Raw genomic sequence first — 18,459 nt, 5'->3', positions numbered from 1 at the left:
AACATTTTTATAAAAATAATTCAATTTTAAAATAAAAAAATAATTAAAAAATCATTCTTTTTTTTTATCCACTGCGTTTACAAATATCACATGGAAGAAATTGACTGGAAAAGTTTCCATGAATTATCAAGATGTGCTTTTGGAGAAATAGCTCACAGAAGCATAGTAATAGGGAATCCATAATTTCTGCTTTAGTTAAACTTTTTCAATATCCTTGTGCTTTAGAAACATGACCAAATCAGTTTGAAAACCAAGTTGGTGTAAAACAATAGTTGGTTTTGTGATTATTTATAAACACAAAGGTGCAATTGGTGCTCTAGGGACACAGAATAGGTGCTTTACAAACAGGAATTGAAAAATCTACTTGCCTACTTCCTATTTGTGAGTTGGAAAATTTCCCTGGTGAGCATAAGACTGTATGCTATCAAGTAGAATGCAACTGTTAACTTTAAAAGATCCATTTCTCTCCCTCATAGTTATAAAGATAACCTTTCAAATGTAAACCAGTGTAATATAGTCTTCCTGAGACTGCAGAAAGACAGTTCCAGTATCTTTGCCCTGCTTCTGGCTTTGTTAAGCAGCAAAGTAGCTGCAGAATAAAATGAACAAGTCTGATTTTCAGAGTTGTTTGGAAAAGCGATGAGCAAGAGTAGAGACTTCTCTTCCTCCTCCAACTAACTCGCATGATACTAGAGTAAAATATTTTGTTTTATCATTCCCATGATTAATACTAGTGTGTTTTAAAAAGAGAGAGATAATGTTGGCTGTTAGCACAGTATCTGATCTTAATATATTTTAACACCTTGTTTGTTAGCAGCTCCAATGCTTAGTTCTTAAGTTTGAGAGCTCTTGAATGCATATTTGGTTGCAATTTAAATTTGTTTCAACATCTCTCTTCACACCAACAACTCTGATGATGTCTCATCTTTTTCACCTAAAAAGATTAGGTTTGAAACCATGTGTCTCCCCAACATTCATTGCGAGAGCAGGAATTCAAATAAGCTGTATTGTTTTCTCTGGACCCTCCTTATACTATTTGCTTGCTTGCTCACTCATAGTTCTGCTGTTTCACTGGTTTTATTGCAAGTTCTCTGCTTCTGATATTAAAGAATTTTTTTTTAACTGTAGTTATTTCCCCTTAGGACTCTTAATTTTCATTTTCAGTTTGAACTGCCATAATTTTTTTTTCTCCTCTATTTGCTCAGTTTGCTCCTGATTTCAAAGCTGCATACATTAATATATTTTGCCACACACTGTGAGGTAAGCAAAAATTGACATATGGGAAATTGAGTTAGAGAGGTTAACTACTTGTTATGTGTATTTGGGCAAGTCAGGATCAGAGATGTTGTTCCTGACTCCGGGGCTACGTACTTTGTAAATATTGAGTGAATATCTTATTCTTCCTATTACAAATTATGAGATGCCAAATGTAAGAGCTTTTAGGAGGTGCCAAAATGCATGTATCTATTCTCTGTTGTCCAAATCTATGACTGTTAGGCTATGTCTAAACTAGAGACCTTACAGTGGCACAGCTGTACCAATGCAGCTGCGCCAGTGTACGATTTCCTGTGTAACCACTTTATGCCAAAGTAAGAGAGCTCTCCCACTGGCATACTTAACCACCCCCAGTGAGTGGTGGCACTTATCTATGTCGGCGGGAGAGCTCTCGCCTGCATAGCACTGTCCACACCGGCACATCTGTTGGTTTAATTTATGTCAGTCGGGGTATGAGGTTTTTTCCACAACCCTGAGCAACATGAGATTTACCCTCAAAAGTGCTAGTGTAGACATAGCCTTAACCACCTCTGTTTACTCTTTAAAGAGCACAGATTACCACTTTTACCTTGCAACTACACAACCGTCCTCCTCATTTCAGATATTAAGATTCTTTAGGTGTAAATATGCACCCACTTAAATATTTCTAAAGTTACTGATATCAAAATTTACTTAAATAATTGATAATTTATTCATCCCAAAGTGTAAATGTTTGTCATTTTTATATGCACACAGATATTCAGAGAGAAGTGTTTGGTAGAGAATGCAGCTGTCTCTGAAATGAGGTTTTGCTTATAATCTCCTACCCCTACTAGAGCACTGGATCAGATTAAGTGGTGCCCACAATGGTGATAGCAGTAATGCAAGTTGGCTAATGCAGGTTGGCCGTCATCCTTTTTACCACTGTGTCAACTAACACTGCTTAGGCCAGGTATACATTACAAACTTATATCAGTATAACTACGTCGTTCTGGGTGTAAAATGTCCACACTCCTGAGCGATAGTTATTCTAACCTAATCCTAGGTGTAGACAGCACCTCCCATCGCTACAGCTACTGCCTGTCGTGGAGGTGGATTAACTACACTAACAGGAGATGTTCTCCCATCAGCATTGTAACATCTTCACTGAAACACTACAGTGGTGCAGCTGTACTGGTGCAGCATTTTAAGTGTTAATCTGCCGTTAAAGCAGATCTAGAAGGCAAAGTGGCAGAAACAGGAGGAAGTGGTTTACGTTAGCATTCCCCACCACACATAGTACTAGTGAATCTGTACAGTTGGAGATTTGAAGAAAACTGGCCACTAAAACCAACATGATTCCACCCCAGACCATTAGGGCAGGAAGATTTAATAGAAGAAAGGGACATGGAATTATCTTACTCCTACTAAATTCAATGGGAGTTTTGCCATGGACTTTAGTGGGAATAGAGTCACAACTACATTTGTTGGAGGCAGTATATAAGTCCATTTGTAAAAGAAACAAAAAATTTTGGACTAGGAAAATGACTTCGTCTGGACTAACAGGACAGTAATGAGCTAGCAGATTTACTAGCAATGGCCCTAACATGTTGGGGTGGAGGGAGACTGTTCTTTGTGGTTTTGTTCTTTAACTTGTCACAGAATCGTTATTTTTTAAATTTAAGAATGAGGTAAGTACGTGGCCTCTTAACTATCCACATACAGTAACTCCTCACTTAACGTTGTAGTTATGTTCCTGAAAAATGCGACTTTAAGTGAAACGATGTTAAGCGAATCCAATTTCCCCATAAGAATTAATGTAAATGAGGGGGTTAGGTTCCAGGGAAATTTTTTTAACTAGACAAAAGACACACACACACAGAGTATAAGTTTTAAACAAACAATTTGATACTGGTACACAGTGATGATGATTGTGAAGTTTGATTGAGGTGGAGGAATCAGAGGGTGCGATATTTCCAGGGAATGCCTTATTGCTAAATGATGAACTAGCAATTGGCTGAGCCCTCAAGGGTTAACTCTCACACTCTACTGTACCAGGCACCATGAAAGGAGAGAGGGCAGACAGAGATACACACCCTCTGTGTGTGTGTGTGTGTGTGAGAGAGAGAGAGAGAGAGAGAGAGAGATGCATTTCCCCTTTATGTATGAAGAGTGGGGTCAGAAGTACACTGCCTTGTTAATTAGATAAGCAAACTGAGACCGGACTGCAGATGCCTGGAAGCTTCCTCTTTCGTGTTTCCCCTCTTCTCTATGGAAGATGGGGTAAGCGGGATGCAGAAGCAGGAGGGAGAGGGGCACCTTGACATTAGCCCTGCTCTTCTTCCCCCACACACAACAAGCAGGAGTCTCAGGGAGCAGCTCCAAGGCAGAGGGCAGAGCAGCACATGGCAGTGGGGGGAGGGACAGCTGCAATTGCTAGACTGCTGGGCAGCTGCTGCACAGGGAACTTAGGGGAGTGGGGAGCTAATAGGGGGGCTGCTAGTCCACCCTGGTTCCAAGCCCCCACCAGCTAGCTGCAACGGGCTGCTCTTCCTGCAAGCAGTGGACAAAGTAGGTGGGTGCCAAACGATGTCAGAAGGGAGCATTGCACAACTTTAAATGAGCATGTTCCCTAATTGATCAGCAACATAACAAAACAATGTTAACCGGGACGACTTTAAGTGAAGAGTTACTGTAGTTGCATTTGTAAAGGAAAAAATATATAGAAAAAGTATAGAAAAATTAATAAGACCAACTTATCCTCTTAGTTTTTTGCAGTGAAAATAGGACCAAGTAAGGATTAAGAGTTGTGAAAGCAGGCTCTAGTTCTAAAGAAGAGATTTGTAAAATACATTTAGTTTTTTGTCTTTATTATCTATCATAGTCATAGAGTTTAAGGCTATAAAGGATCACTAGATCATCTATTCTGACATGCACATCACAGGAGACTAAACCCCACATTGTTACCCCTTCATTTAACCTAAGAACTTGGATTACACCAAAATATCACAGCCCTTTGGAGACTGTCGTGGGCCACAGAGAATAGAATGGACTGAGCTGCACCGAGGCCCCTGCAATGGCAGGAAATTGATTTGGTAAGATATACTCAGGTCAATCTAGCAAGCAACACATTCTGTGTGATGCAGAGGAAGGCAAAACACTCCTACTTACCTGACCTGGGGGAAGATTCCTTCCCAATCCTTAATTGGCAATCAGTGAATATGTGTACAAGACCCACCAGTTAAATACCTATAAAGGAGTATTCTTTATTTCATCTTGGAGCACCAGACACCCCAGCTGGCATCCCATTTCTAGCAGGGTTGGTAGTTTGGCAGGAAAAATTAGTTTAGGACAGGGCACTAGTAAATACCAGCTTAAACCCAGTTTAAACTTTGAAAAATAGTTGCATCAGTGTCCAATAAGTTCAGCAAGCCTAGAATTAATCTTTTCAAGCTTTGAATACATCAGTTCAAAACAGAACTAGCCTATTCGTCAACCTATTACATCATGGTTGGTCTTCTGCTACAGAATTCTCCATGACCAAATGATTCTGGGGTGGTAATCTGCAACTCTAAATTCTTCTGATTGCTTAATGCTTCAAGCCTACAGCTCTGCATTATTGTGGTTTTCATATAATGAAATGTTTCAATTTTTATTTATATAATATTGAAAACTGAAATGCATCATGACATGTATAACTTCCTTGAGAAAATACCAAACCAAAATGTATACAGACATTGTATGTTCAGTATTATAATATGTTAGTGTTATGCCAAGAACAGTTTTACTTTTTATTTGCATAACCCTAAATTAATGTATGAACCTACTGCCTAATGTAACCACAATTTGAATATGTAACTAAAACTAAGATCTTGTCTTCATGTACAGCGCTATAGCGGTAGCCAGTTTGCGGTCTGTGACCTGCTTCTTTACAGTCTGCCCTGAGGTTGGCACTCATGGTCATGAACCGTTCCAGACAGTGTGACAATAGGCTCTTTAGTTTCTCTGATTATCCTAGTAGCCCATCTGCACCTGTTCTAGTTTGAATGCATCATTCTTGAACATGGGTGTCCAGAAATGTACACAATAGTCCAAATGAGGTCTTAGCTGTGCCTTGTACAGTGGCATTAATGCTTCCTATCTCTGCTGGAAATACCTTGCCTTATACATCTTAGGATTTCATTTGCCTATTTCAAGCCACATCACACTGGGTGCTCACAGTCATCCTGTGATGAACTAATACCCCAGATCTCTCTCCTCCTTTGTCTCCAGCCTATAACAGAAATTTTTGTCTCTAAGGGCATAACCTTATAATTTAATCGTACAAATCATATCCCATTTCTATTACTCCAGGTCTGTAGGCCATCCAGGTTTTCTCTGAATAGTATTCCAGTCCTCCTCTGTATTGACAATGCCTCCCAATGTTGTAACATTAGCAAATTTAATTAGCACACGCCTACTTTTTGTGCCAACGTCATTAATGAAAATCTTAAATAAGATTGTCTCCAAGACTGATCCTGTAGGAAATCCATTAGTAACCTCTCTACAGCCTAATAGTACTCCTTTCATCACAACCCTGTGACAGAGTCCCTGGGGTGCAACTTGGACTGTGGGACTGCTGAACCCTCCTTACCCATGAACCCTGGGCTGCCTCTGACTCTGTGGTGCTGATATCAAGCTACAAACCTCTGACAGGCACTTCACTTACATAGACATCCGTAGGCAGGGACCCACCCAACTGAGTGACATGAATGATTTCCCAGTCACTCATGAACCATCAATAGAGCGGCTCCAGCCAATTCACCTGTGCTCCAGCCCTATACCCCAGGATAGTATCGTCTTACACTGCTCAAGGCTCCACAGGCAGTGCAAGTTCATTAGTTCACCACTCCCTCCATGTGGAGTGGACACACATTAGTCTTTCTAAACTGGAGCTGAGATTTCCCAACCACTTCAACCAAACACTGCTTTAGGTAAAACATAAAACAGATTTATTAACTAATTCTATATCTTTCTAGAATTAACTTAAGAAAATTAAAAGTAAACAGTCTAAGTTCCACAAACTAAGCAGGATTTGAATCAAGCAGTGTCTCACCCTGACACATGGTACAGGCAGGTTACAGTTCCTCAATACACAGACTGGACTTCTTTTCCAGCCTGTTACCAATCTCTCTAGTTCAAAGTCTTGTTTTACAGATGACGTTCCAGGTATTGAGATTGGGAGGGAGAGGCCAAGTGATGATGTCACCGTCTCTCTTTTTATACCTTCTCCTAGCTGCTAGAAAGATCCTTGCTGTGGTGTGCTGGTTAGGCAGCCCCCACTGGTTAGGTAGTCTCCATTGCCTATGATTTCTCTGAGAAGTCTCTGGGATGTTCCTTGGGAGAGTGGATTCCCATTAATTGGCCATCAGCACATTTCTGGCTGGTCCTTTAATGCAATTGAAAGGTTGGCTGTGAGCATCTCCTAACCTCAAAACATATTTCAGTAACACAGATTGCAATGCTTCATAATGTCACATACAATGATAGTATATACAATCCAACAGGATATTAATGTTCAACAGATCAAGACATTTCAAATGATACCTCACAAGACATGCAATGTACAAAACACACAATCATATCACAGTGGTGAATATGGGGTTCTGTGGTGCTGCTTTGAGATACAGAGCACCAAAAGTACAGATGGTATTAATATATTTATAAAATGAGTTTCTACAAGAGATTCAGATAGACGACTTCTCTGTCAATCATTATCTTTATCATTAAATACAGATTTATCTACTCTTCTTTGTCTTGAGGGCATAGGTCCTTAAAATCTAAAATCTTTTCTACATAGACTCATAGACTCTAGGACTGGAAGGGACCTCGAGAGGTCATTGAGTCCAGTTCCCTGCCCTCATGGCAGGACCAAATACTGTCTAGACCATCCCTAATAGACATTTATCTAACCTACTCTTAAATATCTCCAGAGATGGAGATTCCACAACTTCCCTAGGCAATCTATTCCAGTGTTTAACTACCCTGACAGTTAGGAACTTTTTCCTAATGTCCAACCTAAATTTCCCTTGCTGCACTTTAAGCCCATTGCTTCTTGTTCTATCATTGGAGGCTAAGGTGAACAAGTTTTCTCCCTCCTCCTGATGACACCCTTTTAGATACCTGAAAACTGCTATCATGTCCCCTCTCAGTCTTCTCTTTTCCATACTAAACAAACCCAATTCCTTCAGCCTTCCTTCATAGGTCATGTTCTCAAGACCTTTAATCATTCTCGTTGCTCTTCTCTGGACCCTCTCCAATTTCTCCACATCTTTCTTGAAATGTGGTGCCCAGAACTAGACACAATACTCCAGTTGAGGCCTAACCAGCGCAGGTTTACATCACAGAAACCTCAAAACTATAATGTATGTATACAAATATATTCTAAATGTTAGTCTTAGTTTAGCTCTATAAATTACTTGTGTCAGTAAAAGTATGAGCAGTTAGTTTTGTAATTATTCACATTTGCAGCTCTTCAATTGAATTGATCTGGATTGGTCAGGAACCAATGTCTATGTTTTTCCTTTTTTCTTCATTAACTGTAACAATCAGTCATCTCTTAAAGAGAATGATGGACTACTGATCAAAAGAAGGGTTGAATAAGATGAAAGCAGTAGGATCCCCACAGAGTAGTTCTTCAGGTTTATTTCCCCTTTGAGAGTAACAACAATTTACCTCATGATAGGTAAATCTTCCTTCTTAGAAAGCCTGAACTCTAATTTTTCCTGTGTCTGAACATTATGAATAAAATCATTCTTCAAAGAGGTCCTTTTGTGATTTGGATTTTGCCTTTTTCATAGGTAAGTGCTATACATACTTAAGATGTTGTAAGAATAACTCACAATAATATAATCCTCCTATAAATGAGGATTATATGGGTAAGGAGGGTCTGTGCCTCGCAAGAGGGTGCGATTTCTAGGGACATTAGTTCCTTTTGCCATTCTGTTGGAGGAAGACAAAACCTCTCTGTGAGCCTTCTTGCTATAAGATCTATGCCTCTAAATGTGCCCTGGAGGTTTTGAAGAGCTTTCTTGTAGTCCTTAACGATGTGCCATGAGATCTGAGTGGGAGGAGTATAGTATTACGGGTTTGGATCTGGGAGGACCGCTAGTAGCAAGGATTGTGGTATACTTGACTCCTTTGTTGCCTGCTTGCTCCAGGGTGGAGCACAGATCTGACTTGACTTTCTAAGAGAGAAGGAAAGGCTTTGTCTGAGTGTCAAAAGGAGGAGGTGCTCTAGTCCATGGCGCTCTTTCTAGGAGTTCACAAACAAGCATCATGCATCACAAACAAGGTCATGACCACCTTGCCTTTTCTTATGGAAAAAGGGGAAGGAGGGTCCAGATGGGAGAAGGGGCTAGACAGGAGTGGGGTCTAGTATGTAAAAAGTTGGGAACCACTGCTCTAGACAATATATGATCTTATTCTGAGAGAGAAAGGATAGTAAGTGTTTAAGTCACAGGTCTGTGACTCCAAAGAGCTGAGCAGTATTCTCAGTTCTTCCACAGTCTGGGAAACCACACTTGCCTTAGGTTTCTGTTTATAAAACTGACAGTGATGCCTCCTTGTTTCAGTGGTAGTGTGAGGATATAACTAGTACACAGTTTTACTTTAATAAGATAGATGGCAAAACTGGAAATAAAATAAAAAATCCTCACTAGTTTAAATCCCAAGGATTTCAATGGAGTTCCTCCTAATTTACAGCTGTGTAGGAAAGGTCAAAATCAGGCCTATGGCATTCAAGGACAGTTTTAAAATAAAATAAAATGAAAACGTGATCAGTTCAAGCTGCATGCACCCAAGTGATAAGTAGAAGACTAGTAGGTTCAGACCATTCTTTGAGTCTGTATGACTCAGATACATTTGTGGCAGATGTGGGGGAGGTTGGTTGGTTTAAATTGGCCATCTTGTGGTCTCATTACTTTTTCCATTTAGAAAGGGGAAAATTGGTAAGTTGACATTTAGTTAGAAGAAATAATATGCTATGTCTGAGTAGAAACTATTTTTATGAATTTTCATAGATTTTTACTGTGTGTGTGTATAATAATTATGGTTCAGCCAAGGTCGATTATCATAAATGAATATATAAAAATTGAGGGTAAAAATACATTATATGGTTAATTAAAAATAAATTCCTTAACTGAAAAAGACACTGAGATATTAAATCCGTCAGACACTTAAAGGAACATCATAAAGGTTGACAAGCTCTAAAATATAACCTCTTAAAAATAACAGTTTATTTTCTGTCTGAGCTGTTCATGAGACTGAAACTAACACAGCAGTTATTCCATGCAACTCTGGAACAAAAAGAATATTATTCATTTCAGTCTACTCTGTTTACAAGAAAATAGACCAGCATGGCAGACAGAATAATCATGTGAGGTATAGAAGTACCCTGTGGGTAAAAATACACCAGGTAATCTGAGCTTGTTGTAGGTTACCTGATGTGTAAGTGAGATTTAAACACTATTATAGTCCTAATTATGGAGTTTGACTAGAGACAAACTTTCTCAAGGTGTTTTGAAACAGATATTTTCAAGTATTAAATCCAGAATCTTTCATTCTTATAGGCTTAGTGGATTCCTTCCCCTTTTCCCCCCCATGCCACACAAAAAGTAGTTTTTTATTTTTATCATAACTTCTTATTGGTGATGATCCTATAAATACAATCAATCCGTTGTGGTTACTACTGTCAGTAATCCCATGTGAAAGTAATGAAACTATGGCATCGTGTATACTACCATGGTACTAGGTGTTTTCAGGGGTCAGCGCTTCCTTGGCTTGCTAACTTTTCAGTGTAGAACTTGTGCTGATATTGTTTGTAATATAGGTTACACATTTTAAAAACTACTATTTATATGATTTAAACATTTTTTAAAAAATACTACCTATGTTGGTGGTGGTGGTGGTTGATTCTCTTGTGTCTTCAGTGTCTTGGAAGGGACAGGAAAAGTATAGCTGTTGAGGAAGTTATTAACAACTTTGTACAGCTATTGGCATGGCAGGTATTAGCTTGGTAGGAGTCTGTAGACTGACTACCTTAACTCCACAGGGTCAAGAGGCAGCACCACAAGGCTGAAAAATCATCACTTCTGTGTGAAATATGCTGAAGAAGCTCTATGCTGTTAAACTCATAGAATTTCCTGGGTTCTGATTTTCCCCCCTTATCCCTTGCAGGCTCCTCCACAGAGTATGAAATGGGACTTTGTCTATAACACTGTTTCAGTACGAAGTATTTTGATTATTTATTATTTAGAAAATCATTATTGTTGAAACCTTAGTATTAAGTCTGATTTTTTTTAATGTAAATTCCACTCTTAGCCTCAGATGTCAGTATCTGAGGATGCCTTCCTAAGTACCTCCTTCATATGATAGATTTTGCCTGTTGTATAGTATTGGATGTTCTCCTTAAATCTGAATCTCTTTTAGCTGTCTCTAATTTGTTTTTGTGGCAGTCATTTAACATTGTTTATTTGAGTCATAGAAGAAGTAGATTAGTATTTTGTATGATGTGTTCTAGTTACTATTTTCATTAGGATGACAGTTTCCTATCTTTTTTTTTTTCCTTTTCCCTAGTCACATAATGTGGATTCTGCAACCAATGAAAAGGCTAGCATAATGGTAGTTTCCATACTTTTCATGAGGAAGTTAAGTTATGCAAAAACATTGGACAACAATTTTAGTATTTCCTGGTTTGTAGCTGGTTTTGGATATACCAGGGTCAATTACTTTCTATTTTTGAGTAGGTTGTGACCAGCCAACTCAGTTTAGTGCTGGTGAAATCCATGGCTGAGTCAGAGAAATAGCAAGATTTAAAAGTGAACTAAAATGCTTAAAAAAAGAAAAATGTTCAAGATTCAAAATCCATTACAGAATATTTACTTATGTTTGAATGACAAATAAGTAGAGCCCTCTGCTGGTAAACCAAAGGAGGGTGAAGGAAATACTATATCAGGGAACGGCAGCCTTTGGCACATGGCCCATCAGGGAAAGCCCAGGGTGAGCCGGGACGGTCTGTTTATCTGTCGGGTCCGCATGTTCAGCCCATCGCAGCTCCCACTGGCGGCGGTTTGCCATCCCAGGCTAATGGGGGCTGCAGGAAGGGCAGACAGCACATTCCTGAGCCCGCGCCACTTCCCACAGCCCCCATCGGCTTGGAGCAGTGAACCGTGGCCACTGGAAGTTCCCCATGGTATAGGTGAATATTCTCATCATGGAGGGCTCTCTCTTGTATCCAGGGAAGCTGCAACAGCAACAATTAACTTGTATACATGGAGGATCCCCTGCAAACGGCTCTAGAGTCCAAATTTCTTACAAGAGTACTTGAAATTAGTTCTTCCTTTTTATACCTTTTAAAATGTGAGTTCACATTTCTGTTGTGCCGCCCCTCCATGAGATTAGTGTCATCTCTGTTGAATGATGGCATTAAAAACAACTAAAGCTGTGTGTCACAATGCAAATCTCTGCAAATTTTAAGTTGGTTGAATCAAACTTACTCTGCATACACATCTTATGCATCCATTGCTTTGACTACATAATTTGAAAAATATATATTATTCTCCTTCTGCAATGTATCACCCACCTGTACGAGTTAGAAATTTACATAAAGATTGAAGTTAGAACATGGTCCTTAAGTAGTAACTGAACTTTAATTAGTAAATTTACTCTTGCATTCATTGTAGGGAAATATGCCAACAAACTTTTGGGGCCACTGTTACTATGGTCTTTTGTTTGGTTAATTACCTTCCTTATGCGCATACACACATACGCACACACAGTGATTATGTGCAAACTGCATGCCTAAATTATTTGAAAAGCTGTCCCATGAAGTATTACCATTAGGCTTTAGAGCATATATTAAAAGAAGAGCAATGAGAACAGTTCATGCCTCCCTTAGAACTTTTATTACGGGCTAAAACAGCATTTTATCATTTCACATTGAAAACTTTAAAATCATAAATCTACAAGTTTAATTTTCTTTTTCTTAGTAGAACAAATAATAAGTCTGACACTGCAGTTTAGGCTTTTACTGCTGAAGAAGGAACACAACATTCTAAGTGTATTTAAGGACCTTAGTAGCCAGTGGGCCAAATTAGGACCATTTCAGCATAAATGCACTGAGAGGAAAAAGGGTGGTAAGGAGAGGGTACCGTGAGCTCCATGCTGGTGTACATCAGCACATGAGAGAGTCTTAATTCATCTATGCTGGGGAGCTTGCCTAAGGAAAGAATGTAGTAATAAGAGAAGAGTTTGCAACTTGTGGCATAGGTTTGTTGAGTGGTACTTGCAATTATGTACAGCCCATTGGTTTGCTAATTTTATTTTGGACATTACAACAAGATCTGTAAGTGTCTGTTGTTCCTGAGCCACCCACCTCTGCAGTAGTATTACTGTCCTTTGCTCTCATCCTTTATGGTCTCAGTGAGTAGTCTTTTGTAATAGGAGGATGAGAGAAACAATGGTCTGCTGGTTAGATGCTAGCTAGGGACTTGGAAGACTCCAGGTGTAGTTCCCTGATCTTCCAGAGATGTCCTTTGTGATTGTGGACAAGTCATTTAGTCTGTATGTGTCTTGGTTTAACATCTGTAAAGTGTGGATAATAGCACTTCCCTGCCGTACAGTGGTGGTGTCGGGATAAATACATTAAAGCCTGTGAGACACTCAGATCCTATGGTAAAAGGAATCATATAAGTACCATTAGTACAGGTTAGAGACATCTTGGTTGACTACCATATTTGTTTGCCTTTCGTTTGACAAGGGTGGAAGAGTCAGGAGATTGAGAATTGGTGTTGGGTGGGTTTGTTTTACCTGAGTGGGAATGGATGTACCTTTTACTTAGTTCTGGGGGCATCTACAGAAGCACCTGTTCATGCCAACCCATTAGAGACAGGTAAGACAGTGTGGGTGCCATGTTGGCAGCTGAGTTTTTATCATGATGCATGGCAAGATCTAAATAATACAGTATGTCCCACCCAAGAGCAATGGTCTATTGAACATGTGCCATCCTGCTATGCTTCCAAGAGGAACTTTTGTTTTAAGAATTTTGTTGGTGCACAGACCTCTGCATATGAATTGAGTCACCTAGAATGTTGGTTGCTGAATACTTCAAATACACAACATTTCGCTTCTACACTGCAATAAAAGACCTGTGGCACAGCTGTGGCTGACTTGAGTCAGTTGATTCAGGTTTGCGGGACTCTGGCTGTGGGGCTAAAAATTGCCATGTAGGCATTTACAAGGTGGTCCAGGCTCTGAAACCCTGTAAGGATGACGGATCTTAGAGCCCAGACTCCAGCCCAAGCCTAAATTACTCCACTTCAGATTTTAGCCCCACAGTCTGAGTGAGTCAGACTCAGCTGGCCCAGGTCTGAGACTCCATGTCATGGTTTTGGACTACCATATAGACGTACCTAGAGATAATAGTCTGTGGTTTTCATGAATTCCGCTCTGGTGATTGCAGGGAATAGGCAGAGAGATGGGACACACATTTGCTTGACTTCATTATACAATTTACTTTGAAATTCTTTTTGGTCACAGTGTATGCATGCGAGTATCAGGGCATCCAGTTTTCAGAAGAAAGTTCATTTTTACTTTGTACAATCTGAGGTCATCGGTCTCCTGCTACTTGGCTCTATGTATCATTTCTGATTGATCCATGATAGGCTGTCATTTAACTGTTTTTATATTTGAGACATTTAGTTTTGGATGAGGAATATGTGGCTTAAATTCAATCTGGATAAGACTGAAGAAAGCATTTTGAGGAACATATGTATTTCGTACGAGAGCCTGTTTATTTGTGGGATGAGGCAGCTGCCTGTGAGACAGGTTCATAATTTAGGAGTTATTTTGGGTCACCGTCAGCATATTACAGCAATTCTCTAGAGTGACTGTTATCACTTCCTGGTTGAATGTAATATCCATTTTTCTCCTCCTATAGTGATCACTCTCATTGTTCATGATTTGGAGGAACATATTTCCTTAGATGTGAGATGTAATGCTTAAGCTTGATCATTACCATCCATTTTCTGAACAAATAGAACAGAGGTCAAAATTAGTAGTGACCTGAGGGTGTCACTCTAGCTGGCCGTTAAAAATTTATTATTTTATAGTCCAGTGGTTTCGAAGTAAATATCACAACTATCACTAGAAAATTTAATCAAAAGCCCCCAGATCCAATTTTATGCCACAGTCAGAATATTTGCAATAGTGTCAAATAGCAAGTTTAAATTAACATTGTTTCAGCTGAGTAGGGGACAAAGAGTTTGGAGATCTGTTGCATTATAAATAGTATTAGCTGGCTAATATCTTGACCATCAGATGGCATGTTTAAAATGTTAGTTTTGATTACACAGTGCTTACACCTGTATTGTAAAAATGTGTTGATTAATATATCAATGTCTCGTGATTGATTATTGTTTGAAGACTGAAATTTTCACACGTCTCATAAGATTGGCTCAAAATTCAATGTTGTTTTAACTACTAACAGAAGATCTACTTAGGCTGATAGCTGTGGTTGCATCTTCTCACCACATTACGCAGATATCTTGGTAATACTGATATTATTCATAAGGCCTCCCTCCAATGTACAGCCAATTTAAAACACCTCACAGTACAATAAAAACACTTAAAATTCCCCTTTTAACATTCATACATGGGGAAAAATAAATGAGGACGTCCAGTATAAAAGAGAGAGAGAGAGGGAAAAAAGGAATGAGGAAGAAAGGTAATAAAGATGGACTAAGATAGACTTCACCTGGAGCAAGCTCCACCGCTTACAACCAACCAAAGTACATTAATGATCACCTAGAGAATGAATATGGGATTCCTAAATGGTATGAATACAAGTAATTATCAGAGTCAGGTTCAAGGATGTCTCTAATACAGAGAAGATCTATACCATTATGGGCTTTGTAAACCAACAATGTCAGCTTTATAGTAATTCCATTATTTTATAGGCAGATACTATAAAGAAAACAGGCCAATATGTTCATAGTACTTCAAGTCTGTACACAAATGTGCTTCTTCATTCTGAACAAGCTCAAGCAATTAGAAGACCATATGAAGTAGGAATTCACAATATTTTTCAAAATTTGAGCAAAATCCATTGACCTCTGGTTTTTAACCCATTAATAACTCAGAAACATTTGAAAGAAGACATTCTAAACTTGGTTTGACTTTGGTACATCTCATTCAAACTTAAATTGCTAAAACACCTTTCCTGCGGACCTCCTAAAAAGGCTAGGATTGCAGCCATATTGTTTGACTGTGCAAGAAGATCCACAGATTCTTTCTAGTAGGTCTTCAGCCTATTGCAAATCAGGGTCAGTATTAGACTTCTCAGTGCCTAACAGACAGACTTTCATTCTACTTCTTCAGCTACATTCACTCTTTCCCCTATCTGCACCTACAAAAAAACAGTGCTTTTATTATTTAGATTGATTCTAAACTTTTTACTGGAATGGAGCTTGCAACTTTTTCCAAGCTGAATAGATCTACATTTCTTTCTTTCCTTTTCACTTTTCCTGTTTTTAGTTTTGTAAAGCAAGAAAACTAATGATAATGTGACATTAAGGTTGAATTATCAGGCACTTGGAAGTCAGGAAGTTCCAATTGCTTCTGCAGTATTAATTCAACTATGTTTCATGTCCTGCATTTTTATGGTATACGTTTCACAGTAGAAACAAATTTACTTTAAATCAAGAGAAACTTGAAGATTTTGTGTCTATATATGTAACATAGCAGAGTTCATGCTGTAGGATAAGGATTCTCAAACTGGGGATTGGGACCCTTCAGGGGGTTGCGAGGTTATTACATGAGGGTCACGAGCTGTCAACCTCCACCCTAAACCCTGCTTTGCAGCCAGCATTTATAATGTTGTTAAATATACAAAAAGCTGGGTCACACAAAGTCCCCTAAGATAGGTCATTTGTTTCTCTTGGTTTAGTTTTCCTCTTTTCTATACTTTTGAGTTCTTGATATTTTAATATTAATTATTATTTCATTTTTGTCCTTGATTAAATGCTGAGTATTTTAAAGGACACTGAGATTGAAACAAACATTGTCTATCACAGCATAGTTAGCATTATGAGTGCCACTTTTATTTGGAATCTTAACTTCTTTTATCCAATGTAGAACTAACACATTTATATGTGCCCCACTGAGCCAGAGATGTGTTACCTCAAACATACATCTCCAACCCAAATTTTCTCTTTGGGGGAATTAGATACTTAGTGGAGTTACCTCATAGTAGTATCCAGTAACAAGGCCCCCAACTCCATCAGTAATTGCATCAACATTTGGCTTTCTCCAATCACTTCTTATTAATTCAGTGTCAGATTTTAGGGCGCTGGGCTAACATTTTCATCTTCGTAAGACAGGGGACGCTGCTAACAAAATTATGATGATAAAAGATAAGCGATTCACTAAGATTCTCATATAATGTCAAACAACCAGCCAAAGAGTAGGGATAAAACACTTCTTATTAGCAGCCTGCCAGTTCCCCAACTAGTATATCCAAACTAAGTGATACCCATACTGATGCACAGAGGACAGGGAGTGGATGAATGTGGGAACAAGATCTGATTAATTTTCCTTGAGGAAAAAATTCCTTTTCAATCTCAAATGTGGCATTCAGTGATATATGATGTACCGTTGAGCAAGGATTAAATTGAGTAAACTTTAGTATGCAACATGCCTCTGAACCAGTCTCCCATTATGTATGCTAAGAGGACGAGTATGGTACCAGCACAAATCTGTGTAGAAGAATGTTCAAGGAGGAACTGGGGTGAAGGAAAGAGAGATTTTACTGCTGACATCAAGGGAGATTGGGTACACCTTACACTTACTGAAAACTCCATTTATCCTCCCCCATTTTCTCCCTTGGAGCAATTCGCCATTCTGTCCTGTGGCAGACCGGTGGTTTCTGAATTCACTAATTGCAGGCTGGCGTACCATGTGTGAAATATTTCCTTTGTTATGGATTGTTATGTTGGGAGTTCTTTCTAGTGCCAATCTTGCCAGAGACCACATCAACTCATGCATTCAGCATAGGCAAGAACCTACATTTTGTCATTTCATTAAGCTCCATAATATCACAACAGCTTATAGCCTCATATAGAAACGTTATACTTTTTCTCTTGCATATGATTGGACGTTAAGGTCTATAGACAGAATCCAACTTCTGTTAAAATCTAGAGAGAGAATCCCATTGACTTGACTTCAGTGGGAGTTGGTCAGGTCGTATAAAAGTAGATAGCCTAGATATATTTTTGTTAAAGAAGATAGGGGCAAATTTACACACTATTTAAAATAATAATTAGCACTTGATGTTTTTAAAGCCCTCTACAAATATTAATTAATCCTTGCAAAACTGGTGTGGAGCCCGTAAGAAAACATCACCTTATTTATTTGATGGGTAACTGAATCTGATTAGTTGTGGTTTGCCCAAAGCTGCAGAGAGACTGCTTAACATGGCTGAGATTTATAGCTTAGGAGTTCCTGGCTCTCAGCCCTGTGTTTTCAACACTGTACCCAGGCCTTTATAGACATAGACTTTAAGGTCAGAAGGGACTGTCAGGATCATCTTTCAGCAGATGTATTTTATTTTTATTAGTATCTTACTGTAGTGTGCTCATGAGTAAAACTGAATCGATGTATATGTTTAACTCAGGGGTTCTCAACCTTTTTTTTTTCTGACCCCTCCCCCAACATGCTATAAAAAACTCCACAGCCCACATGTGCCACGACAACTAGTTTTCTGCATATAAAAGCCAGGACTAGCATTAGGGGGTAGCAAGCAGTGCAGTTGCCTGAGGCCCCACGCCACAGGGGCCCCCAGGAAGCTAAGTTGCTCAGGCTTCGACTTCAGTCCCAGGTGGAAGGGCTCATGGCCCCAGGCTTCGGCAGTGGACTTTGGCTTTCTCCCCTGGGCCCCAGCGAGTCTAACACTGGTCCTGCTTGGAGCACCCCTTGAAACCTGCTCGTGGCCCCCCAGGGGGCCCCAGACCTCTGGTTGAGAACCACTCATATAGCTGATTGTCTCTTTTTCATGAGTTTGTATTTAATCTAGTAAGAAGAACATGAAAGAGAGCCTTTTGGGGGTGGGGAATTGGACTAAAAGGAAATATCATGGTGCAGACTCAATAATGGCAAGTTTTATTAGTCAGAAAGATGATAGAAAATGTTTTA

The 18,459-nt window shown here is 39.2% G+C and overlaps 1 protein-coding gene across 7 annotated transcripts in view; it reads left to right on the top strand.

Moving 5' to 3' along the window:
* The first annotated feature begins 2,134 nt into the window (after window positions 1-2,134).
* MBD5 (methyl-CpG binding domain protein 5) overlaps window positions 2,135-18,459 on the top strand; it is a 218,132-nt gene continuing 201,807 nt past the window's right edge. For all 7 annotated transcript variants that reach the window (XM_030579840.1, XM_030579839.1, XM_030579838.1 and 4 more), the window contains exon 1: window positions 2,135-2,155. The gene's annotated coding sequence lies outside the window, so the exon portion shown is untranslated. The remainder of the gene's footprint in view (window positions 2,156-18,459) is intronic.

The sequence above is a fragment of the Gopherus evgoodei genome, chromosome 11 (genome assembly GCF_007399415.2).
Source record: "Gopherus evgoodei ecotype Sinaloan lineage chromosome 11, rGopEvg1_v1.p, whole genome shotgun sequence".
Classification (NCBI taxonomy): domain Eukaryota; kingdom Metazoa; phylum Chordata; order Testudines; family Testudinidae; genus Gopherus; species Gopherus evgoodei.
The sequence above is the reverse complement of the archived record's forward strand: the minus strand, read 5'-3'. Positions and strand labels throughout refer to the sequence as shown.